Raw genomic sequence first — 11794 nt, 5'->3', positions numbered from 1 at the left:
GGTAACCTTTCCTTGCCCCCCAACAAGTTCTACCGCCCTCGATTTTATAACACCCACTAATCCAAATACTTAAAACAAATTTAAAATATGATTTAAAAACACTTACCTTCCCTGTGAGCTAGTTTGCTGACCGTGGCAGACCTTGGATCCTCTTAGTTCCTCTTAATGCTATCTTGACCCTGCCTGGACCTCACGGGGGGCCCTAGTCGGGCGTCTCCCCGGGGCTTTAGGCCACAGGCTATAAGCGACTTTTGCCAATACCGGCAAATAGCAAACTTCTCCGTGAACTCCACAACTCCAAAACTCCTCCGCGCCATGTTCCGAGGGCTCTGTGCACACCAGCGACCCCGTCTGCACCTGCAAACAATGAAACGGGCTCAGGGCAGGCGGCGGAGCCCTCGGTCGTGGCAATTGCAGTGGCTGCGTTCTCAGCCGTTTTCAGCCGGGCAGCCCTCCGTCTTCAACACTCCCGGGCCAGCGCTTTCCTCCACAAACCCCCCGGGGGGGGGGATTATAGCCCGGTGTGATGGCGGTGTAAGTCGGGATTTCGCACCTCGATCCTCGATCTGGCTTGCGCTTTCTCTCCGTCTCCCCATCTCTCCAATGGGCGTAGCACGTCCCCACATCCGCTCGTCAGCACGACCTGGCCAGGTCAGCTCGCTACACAGGGAAGGTCGAGTAATCTAGCCAAGTCATCAAGACCCTCCCAGAAGGAATTGCTTGTCTCTTCCTTCCTAGCATCTGTCTATTCATCTTTTTATCTTTCCATCCAACTGCTGATAATCACCACTTCACCTTTACATTATGTCATCCATTCAGCCTTTCAACCAACATTAAGTTTGTCACCATTCCGTCCATCCATCTACACATCTATATCCAAACCTATGCATCTATCGTCAAACCTATCCATACAACATATCCATCCTTTCAGTCATTCATGCTTTCACTTATTCATCCCCTTTCCCTTTAATTCATTCATATATGCTTTTGCTCATCCATCCACCATTTTGTTCCTCCATCTATCCTTTCAATCAATCAACCATCCTCCCTTTCGTTCATCATCAATATTTTTACTTGATCCAACCATCCATCCTCCCTTTCACTTATCCATCCATCCTTTCACTCGGCCATTTATCCTTTCACACATCAACCCACAGTTTGACTCACCAATACTCTCATCCATCCATTCAGTTACCCTTTCACTTATTCATCCATCATTTCACTCATTCTTCCATCCTTTCATTCATCCATACATCCTCACTTTCACTCATCTATCCTTTGTTTATTCATCCATCCTTACATCCATCCTTACATTTATCCATCCTTTCACTCAGCCTTCCATCCACCCATCGATCCACCCAATTTCCCTATCAGTCATCTAGCCATTGTTTCACTCACTCATCCATCTTTTCTCTCACCAATCGAACCATCCTTTCACTCATCCATCCATTCACACTTTTACTCTTCTATATTTCCTCCCTTTCACTCATGCATCCTTACATCCATACTTTCACTCATTCATCCTTGCACCTGTCCACTCATCCTTTCATTCACCCATCCAGGATTTCACTCACTCACTCATCCATCCATTTACCTTTTCACTCATCCCCTCTTTCACTAATCCTTCCATCCATTCCCCCTTTCATTCAGCCAGCCATCTATCCTCCCTTTCACTCACCACTTGTCTGTCCTTCCATCCATCCTTTCACTTATCCATTTATCTGCTCACTCCGTCCCTCTATAAGCATTTCCTTCTACCATTCATTAATCAATTTGCCCTTTCACTCATCAGCCATTGTTTCACTCACTCACTCATCCATCCATCCATCCTTTCTCTCATCATCCTTCCATCCACTCTTTCACACATCCATCCATTCATACACCCTCCCTGCCTTTCACTCATCCACCCTTCCATTCATCCTTTCGCGGATGTATCCATGTAGCTATCCATCCACTTTCACTCACCCACCCAGCCTTCATTTTACTTGCATATCAACCCTTTCACTCACTCACCTTCCCACTCTTGTTGCAGACAGGTGAAGCCAATCAATACCCCCACTCTGCTTTAGCTGGAAAAGAGGGAGGGCTACTAGCTCTTTACTCCCCTTTAAGCCTTTGGCATGATAGTAAAATAATGCTATTCTTTGTAAGACACACAAAGAACGTTATGAATGAGCTGCTTTACAATAGTGCCTACTAGAAAGCAGCCATATTGAGCAAAATGAGTAGTAAGTTGTTTTTGGGTTAGAGAGTTAAAATAGACAGCACTTAAGAAACAAAAACACTCCATTTGTAGTGGGAAAGAAAAACAGGTCACGGTTGCTGTTCACCTCACAACGGCTGGATCATTTGCCGTCTGCCCACTTTCTGTGTAAGACAGGTCACATGGAGCAGCCACCGTCATGTGCTGGTGGTGTTGGTAGTTGTTAGAATTGGGGGTTTCTAGTTGGAACAGGTAGGTACTTGTGACAAATAGGGACCCTCTCCTCTAGTCAGAGTAAGGTGGATTACACTCCTAAAATAACCCCTGCTCACCCACTGGTAGCTTGGCACGAGCAGCAAAGCTTTATTTCAGAGGCGTTGTCAGTTAAGCATTTGTGACCACATACAGTAACCCAGTGACAACACTACAAATGGACAACACACAAGGTTTTATATCAAGTTCCAGAATTCAAAGAAAAAACTCTGGCTGGAGCAGCACATCACATATGGTCCCAGGAATCCTGCCAGCTGTGCATATTAATGGCAGACGATGCAAAATACCCATACCAGAAAGTGTGTGACTGCCGGACTAATGGTTGATGATCATGTATACAGATATCTATTTTATATAGAGTTACCACAAGACCAATAAACGACAAAAAGAATCCACAGTACTACTAGATTTCACGGGTTCTTGTAAAAAGGCTTAAATCAAGGTTCTGTGCGGGTCGGTAGCCCGGACGGGCTACAGCGTTGTTGAAAATAACACAGAGTCTAACAAATCCAGCGGACCGCGTTGGTACGGGCCCACTCAAATGTCGACAGACTCAGTCACAGTACCTTTTACTTGAGGCGGCCAGCACGGATGTGCGCGGGTTCTGGTGTTCATCGCGGTGCAGAAAGGAAGCGTTGCAAGACACGGTGTCCCTCGATGCGGTGCAGGCAGCGGCCCGTTGACAGTGTTGGTGGATCCAAGGCTTGCATTGCAGGACGAGGCGAGGCGGTGCTTCGATGCGGTGCTTGCAGCTTGCGGTTCGGCGATAGAGCCGGAGTTCGGGAGCTGGCGTTGATCAGTCCGGAAAAGCTGTGCGAGTCAGGCGGTGCATCTCAAAGCGTGCGAGGCGGTGCCCAACTCCGGTGCGGTCACAGGACTCGGGGTCAGCAGCAGGGACCTCTTTGTTCAGACCAGTACGAGTCGGTGTAGCGAGGCATTGCACCTCGCGGTGTCCACCAGTTGCGATGCAGGCAACGGCTCAGTGACGGCGTCAGGACAGAGTCGGGGAGCGCAGAGCCTGGTTGTTTGAGGTGGATGTTGCTTGATGCAGTGCCTACAGGACACTGGGCCAGTCGTGAGAGTCGGTCACGGCTCCCTGCCTCTGTCGCCACTGAAACAGCGTTTCCAGCAACAATTCACAAAGGCTGGTGAAATCCACTTGGCCTGGGACTTCAGTCAAGGGGCAAGCTCTCTTCCAAGCCCTTGGAGATCTTTTGCACAAGTTGAAAGAAAAGTACACAGAGTTCTTTCTCCTCTCTTTGGCAGTCAGGCAACCACTGCAGGCCAATCCCCCAAGCAGCACTTCAGCTTGGGAATAGTCTCTCCTCAGTTTGTTCAGGTTCCTTCTCCTCAGAGGAGGTTTCGTCCTGTAAGTACAGAAGTGATCTGATTTCATGGGATCAGGATCCCAATTCTTATACCCCAAAATCCTTTGTTCTCTGAGGGGAGAGGGGCCTGTGCCCAGTTCAAGCCAGTTCTGTTTACCAGACTTCTCCTTTCCTTTCACTGCGCAGGGCAGGCACATCAGACGCCCCACAGGAGGTGGAAGGCAAGTACAGTCCTGGAGCACTTTGTTGACAGTCTTCCTTCTCTTCTTTCAGTGTGCAGGGCAGAGACATCAGATGCACCACAGTAGGGGGAGCAAGCATTGTAGAGGAAAGGCCCAGCACTATTCAGGTCTCAGGTGCAACTCCTCCCTCTCATCTAGATGCAGATCTCGCAATTCACCACCGGGCTGCCCCAGCCTGTCTCTTGGGATCCCCCAGCCCTGTCACTCACAAAACCAGACAAAGGAATACACAACCTCGCAGAAGCAGGCTCAAATAGTTAGGCAAGCAAATACCTACTTTCTAAAAGTGGTATTTGCAAACACAGAATATTAAAATCAACTTCACTAAAAGATGTATTTTATTATTCTGAGTCCAGGCATGCTAAACTCGAATTTCTACCATGTTCTCTCAGTCTTCTAGGAATATAAACATGTAATAATCTAGTAGCCCATTCTGGCCTATGGAGAACAGGTAGCCTTGCAATAGTGAAAAACGAAAATGTCTGTAATTCACTATTAGGACATGCCACACTCATCAGGGCTTGTCCTACCTTATACTTACAACGCACCCTGCCCTTGGTCCTACCATAGGGGTGACTCATATGAAGACAAGGGAAGGTTTAGGGACTGGCAAGTGGGTGCACTTGCCCAGTCAGCATGACAGTACCAGACTGCACACAGGCTCTGCAATGGCAGACCTTAGACACGTTTTACAAGGCCGCTTCTGTGGGTGGCACAACCAGTGCTGCAAGCCCACTAGCAGCATTTGGATTTACACGCCCTGGGCACACTCAGTACACTGTACTAGGGCCTGACAAGTAACCCAAACACCCAATCATGGAACCAATAATCAATACCTCAATTTACAGTAGGGAGCACTCGCACTGTGACACTGGACAGCAGTGGCACAGTGCCCAAAGCATCTAACACCAGCAAAAACACCTGAGGCAACAGCAAAAATGGAAGGGAGACCCACGCCAATGGTGCCAGGTCTAACAGTAGTCAATTATACAAACGCAGAGCAAGATCAAAATGCTGCTGTACTGCGCACTGCTATGCCTACACATGCAGTGCAATACAGGCATCAAAATGTGTGCTAGGTAGAGGCCTAGCATTGCCAGCACTCACCTTGCATATGTTTCCTTGCAGATACTAGTTAAGTACTGGGCAGACAGGCTCTGAGACACAGGAGAAGTGTATTTATTCTGCATGTCACACTGCTGCAGTGCCCTCATTTGTGGATGTGAGACTTCAGCTATCAATAATAGTTGTATCAATCAGTACACCTGTGAAGAACTGCCTTGGGCCCATTTCCCGTGCCTCTGCCTCCCTCTCTCTCTCTCTGCCTGGTTGTCTTACTTTAGGTAGTCTGAGCTCCTTTCAGTTTCAGTATAAGTATGCTGTCAGGACAGAGGCCATGGTCCCTATGCACTGTCAAACTTAACTACATTTTAAAGCAACAGAAACTCTGTTTCTGGCCTTTCAAGTGGGGGAGGACTGGAAAAAGGAAGGCGCTCGCTGCCCCCCCCCCGTGGCTACAGCCCGGGCAGTTACCACTTGGATGAGAGAAATATGCTTAAAGTTACACTTGGGTAAGATCGAGGTGATCAATTTTGGTTTCCTAGAAGGTGGCCAGATGAATTGGTGTCCAATCCGATGATAGTCAAAAAACTTAGGAGTACTAATTGACAACAGACTCACTTTTGAGGATCAGGTGAATGCAGTGACATCATCCACTTTTTTGACACAAAGGATGATTAAAAATATATTACACCTACTACCCCACGAATGTTAAAAAATAGTATTAAACTCCCTCATCCTGTCAAAACCTGACTATTGTAATGGTTTATATGTCAATATGCAGCAACAACATCTGAATAAATTGCAACTCTTGCAAAATTCAGCAACCAGACTACTAACAGACATACCTAAGATTAAGTATGTACAAAATTTAATCAGAAAGCTCCACTGGCTTCCGATTAGTCAGTGCATTAGATTTAAAGCTCTTTGCACTGTCTTGAATGGCCCATGTCATCTCAGGCAGCGTTTCAGATGATATATTGTTGTGTGTCGATTTAGATACTGTATATAGATTTCCCGATGTATGCCCTTATATAGGTACAATTCACATTGCTCTTATTTAGGCCATAGAAATCCAGCCCTTATTTAGGCATTGCCCATGCCAACCAAAGACAGGCATGGTCAACTACATTCGTTCATCTACCTTCACTTGCCATGGCAAACAACGGTTCGGCTGCCTACTTGCACGACGCAGCTTGCCGCGGCAAGTTCGGAAGGAAGTCAAGTCCCCGCTTGATGCACTGTCATCATCCTCGCAGAGAATCCAGCGCCAGTGTTTCTGACTACCATTGCGGGGTGTTAGAGATCGAGACCCGGAAAGAGATTCCAACCTCACTCATTCTAAGGTATGGAGCTGACTAGATCCTAGAGAAACTTTTGCCAACTCTTGGCTACACTAGACTAGAGCTAAACAGCACCTACTTCTTCCCTCATACTACACTTAGGTTAGGTACACTGGGGTAGGATTCTTTTAGAAGCACCAGATGAGTATTTTAGCCTGTGTTATTTATGTATGTATTTTTATGCATATGTCATAGCTACACACCATGCTCTTGCAGTATTAATTTATCTTACTGCTAACACTGTACGTATTATACTTCGCATTCTGTCTTACGATTGTAGCAGTTCATATCTCTTGCATGAGAAATAAGACTGTTCAATAAACCCTTTTTTATTGAAACACCCATCTCTCTGTTTCTGTGCAACTCTGTAGAAACGAAGCATACACGATTGACTGAGTGAAACTGTTATCTATTGTTGCCTCGATTCTAAGATTGTTCCGATTCTAAGGGAAACAAAGTTTTCATGTTTATGCGGTTGTCAGAAAAGTATCCCTTCTTGTTTATTCGAAAAGTTTCTAGTGACCTCTTAGTTATCTGGCACACACAAGTAATTAAGTTTAATGTACTCGATACAGACATACTGACCTCAGTCCTATGTCAAATCTATAGTGTATATTTATTATTCCAATGTGCAGAGCCTAACAGGAATATAGGAACTACACTTCAATATTCCTAACAGAACTCTTTGCCCCTTATCAGCGAAGATGGTGGTTGGCCCTACATTTAAACCAGCTACCTGGGGCAGCAGAAGCATTGTCATCTGTATCGCCAAGGCTTGGAATCAACTTCCTCTTCACAGTCATTCCTCTCCAGATTTGATGTCTTTCAGGAAAGCATTGAAAACTTGGCTTTTTTACAACTAGAACAATCTTAGTCAAATCCTTCATTTTGTCATTAGATATTTTGACCTCACGCCAGGACAGCCTTCCGTAACTGTTGTGCTTAATAAGTTCATTTAACATAGCACACACACACATATCGAGGGTAACGTAGTAGGAAAAGTCACCAAAAGATTAACACAATTAAGTAACAAGACCAATGTTTCGATCGGCATAAAAATGGATGCAGTAACAAAGCAAAAAGAGAAATGCCAAAACAAGGCATAAATAAGGCGGCCAGAATGGGTCTGGGGTAGTGGGGCGAGGGGGTAAAGAGATATAATGGTAAAATAAAAAATCACTTACATCCTCGCCGATCTGTCCCACGTTGTCCCTCCTCCCCGAACAGGTAGAAACCAGGCTCTCCTGAGCCAGTTGTGATTGGCTCCTCTAAACCAATCACATCCTGCAATGCAGCGCTGTGATTGGTCGACGTCTCTCCTCCACAGAACAGGAAGCAGCCAGGCTCCCCTGAACGCCTCTTCCCTGAGCCATTCACAATGCTGCAATTCAATGTTGTGATTTGTTCCCCTAAACCAAACACAATGCTGCAATGCAGCACTGTAATTGGCCTAAGCGCCCTGGTTCAGCACTCTGATGGGAACTGGGGGCCTGGGCATGTGGTCAATGCAGGCTGTAATGCAGCCTGCATGGACAACATGCTTAAGTGTGCATGACTGTTTGGCCCCCTGAGAAGGCCGGTCAAAACATCATGTGCACTTAAGTGGGCCCACCACTCCTTCCAAGCCCGGTTCTAGGATTCTTGCTCAGGGAGGGCCATGAACATCGATGGGTGGACCACAAAGATGAATGGGGCATTGACAGTGGTACAAAGTATTGCATAGATTTGATATATTAGGTACTTACATTGTCTACTTTTGACCTTTCAACATCATAAGTCTCAACCAACGATGTGCTACTTCGCTTTCCCTGCTTTACTTATGGCTTTGTGAAAAGGAAGGGATGAGGCATACAGACAGGCTGGAGCCTGCTCCTAGCCATGTTCAGCAGCAAAACATTCCTGCTGCCACACATCTCTTTGAAGCTTTTCACGTTTTTTTTGTGTTAAATGTCCACTTGGTAGTTTGCAAAGCACTGAAGTTTAAAAGAGTGGTGCAGTAAGCCCTCTGACAACTTTGCACACCCCTGCCTAATAAAATAATTAAGACTTTACAATTATTTATCCTCCCTTTCTATGCACGTGGTCAATCAAAAAAAACAGTTAAAGACTGAGTTACGGTTTTGCTAAAAGTGCAAAACCAATGTAACTCACTAGTTATGTCAACCAACACACACATACCTCACATTCCCCGTCATGCTCAAAACCCTTTGTCAACTGGGCCTTCCTCCCATCTCTTTTGAGGGCATCCAAGTTTTGTGTTTCCGTTTTATGGTAGAAAATCACTATTTGTAAGACAACTGAGTAAGTGCATCTGGAATAATATGATCTTCAGAAGGTAGTGTTACATTTTTAATGAGATCTTAAAAAAATGTTTAAAGTGTGTACGCGCATGTACTGGTGTGTCCTTGTTGGGGTTTGAGTGCTCTTGTGTATGTGTGACCCCATCTGTGATTTTGCATATACGTGTCTCATTTAGTTCAGTGTGCGCATCTGAAGTATTGCACCGTTCTGAGTGTTTCCTTCCGCCAACCACAGGAAAGAGATTAATGTTAAGCTTCATACGTTGCAGTTCGCGAGGCAGCCACCTGCAGACTCCTTGGAATTTTCACTAGGTGGCACCCTTCACAAGATGTTATCTCTAAATGTCGGCTGTGCACTGTTAAGCGAGACAGAGTAGTCCATCCCACGGGTCAACCAAGCTTGCTTGCATTTGGTTTGTAGTGAATTCGAACGGGTTTTAGATTCATAGGTTAGCTCTGAGATTAATCCATATCTGTTTTCAGCATCATTGGAACAAGGTGATTTACGAATTTGTAGTAGAAGATGGCCTGCGCCTGTTTCCATTTCAATATCAATACCTCTTTCCTGTGTGTCCTGTGTGCTAGGCAGGGCTTTAAGAGGGCCGAAACGGGTATCTATCGGCTCTTCAATTTTGCTCGTTGAGGTAACTTCAAAGAGACTCGTTATAGTTCTTTTACAGTCTCATCTTTTCAGAATGGAAGTATTGTCAATATTATATGCAACAAAGCCATAGTTATTGCTTGTGTATCTTATGCAACTAACAGCCATTGGTAAAGCCAATAGCCCTAGCTTGGTTTAGGTAATCTTACTTATTGTATTATATATCTGGATGCAATTCCAGAAGCAGAAAAATGCCAGTCAGGCGGCACACTGTGCTAAGCACAGAATTTTAGCTTACGCATTTTAAGCCATGCCCCTTTGAGAGATCCCTAGGTGTTTTTCATCTCTCTGAAAGCCTTGGTGTTAGGTGACACTGGACGATGGAGGCCATCACGCCTCCGTTTTTGTGCGACTAGCCCAAAAGACTTGGGGGCATATTAGCAAGGGCGATATCGCCGCTTTAGCGGGACTTTTTTCTGCTAAAGCGGCTATATTTTCATTGCCCTATTAGCAAGCTGCCGCTTACAGCAGTTAGCAACAGCTTATAGGTGATAGCTACAGGTTTGGGGCCCGCTTTGCATGTCAGCGATATTTATCGCTAATGATATGCAAAGTGAGCGTACCCAACCTGTTATCGACTGAAAGCAGTTGCTAACACAGCTATCGCCTATTAGCAAGGCAGGCGTAGCGATAAAAAAATTCACGCTAAGAGCGAATATCGCCAGAACGACTGCTCGGGTCCAGGACTTAACCTGTATATCCAATGGGAGGTGGATATTCAGGTTAAGTCCCCACTAGCATTAATGCCTGAATATCGCTGGATTCACGTACTGAGCCGCTATCGCCGGATATTTTATCGCTTTAGAGATAAACGTTGCTCATAGCAGATTATCTCTGAGATAATATCTGGGGATAGGCGGCGATAAAAAAATGCGCTAAGCGCATTTAGCGATAATTATCGCTATTTGTTGCTAATATGCCCCTTGGTGTAGTTGAGAAGTGACCCTCAGAGATTTCACAGCTGGACAAAACATATGAGATGCTTAAGCCAAGCAGAGCTCGTTACGATGGGGCCCAAAGGTGGCCCGTAAAAGTTCTATTCGCAGGGGACCCTTGCACATATTGAATCGATTGGCTCCTTGCATAATGACATACCTTGTTTAAACAAACAATTGACGCAAACCTTGTTGAATGTCTTTTTGAGCAATGCCATAGGTGCACATGCCCAAATGCAGCAACACACTTAAGTTTAAATTGTACGTGACTGATTATTGCTGAACTGATAACAAAACAGCCGCTGCCTGCATTTGGTAGTTTGATTCCCCCGCATGTCTACCTTAAAATACTCTGAGGCTTATGTACAAGTCCCTTGCGCCACAGGTGCGTCGATTTTTGAATAGAAAAAAATGATTTACTGGCGGCGAAAGGGTTTTGTAAATAAGTACCATTATATAGTTATTTAATCTTCAGTGTTCCCATCCGACATTTCTGCTGTTCTGCACCTTTGCGGCAACGGGGAAGCTGTTTCCCCAATGCGGCAAAACGTGAGAGTAATGTACTCTGCACCCTCTTCTGTAAGAACAAGGTCAGTGCTTGCGTCAGAGCTGGAGGGGGGGATAGAAGGAGGCAGACCAAAACGTGTCAATTTTTAATAACTCCAGCGTTTGCCACTTTGCAAGCTCAGGGAAATCTGGGAGGGGCGATGCCTTCCTTCCTCTGGTTGCCATAGCACCCACGCGCGGGAGCTGATCAACCTTTTCCGTGCAAGGCGAACCGCCCAAATCCCAGAGAAAGTTGTGCGTGGAAACCAGGGCAGGTGAAGAACTCTCCAGGTGGTGGATGGCGCACGCTGCTTCGGCACAGGCTGGGAATTATCTGAGCTGTGAACAAGAAAGGGCACCAGGTCGCTGGTTTAGACAGGCTCCAGCGATGCAAACAGGCTCCTTTTCAGAGAACTTCTCTGTCCAAATAAAGGGAAAGCCCGATGAGGACCGCGCATTGAGCTACCAGTGGTTCTGATATATTTTTTCCAGTGACACGATGTTCTTTTAATGTACAGTCCTATGTGCACAGTTCAAACACTCAGCCTGTGGCATGTGGTTGAGCCCCAGCTTGTCGGTGCGCAGTCCACAGTGCCGAAACACAGCTTAGTGTCCAGCCCGTGACGCGCTGAAGAGCCCAACCCTATAGTACGCAGTCCATAGTGCCTTAACATGTCCCAGTGCCCTGTCTGAGATGCGCGAGGAGCGCAAGCCAACTAGTGCCTAGTATATAGTGGCGAAACACGGCCGAATGCCCACCCTGTAAGGCCATGAGGAACCTCAGCCTCAGCCTCTCAGTGCCCATACCATGGTGCCGAAACACGGCCCAAAGCCCAATCTGTGAAGCGCGGACAAGCCCAGCCCCTCAGTGCACAGTCCATGGTGTCGAACCGGGCCTCTGACG

Source organism: Lissotriton helveticus, chromosome 3_2, assembly GCF_964261635.1.
Source record: "Lissotriton helveticus chromosome 3_2, aLisHel1.1, whole genome shotgun sequence".
NCBI lineage: Eukaryota > Metazoa > Chordata > Amphibia > Caudata > Salamandridae > Lissotriton > Lissotriton helveticus.
Note: the sequence above shows the minus strand (reverse complement) of the source record.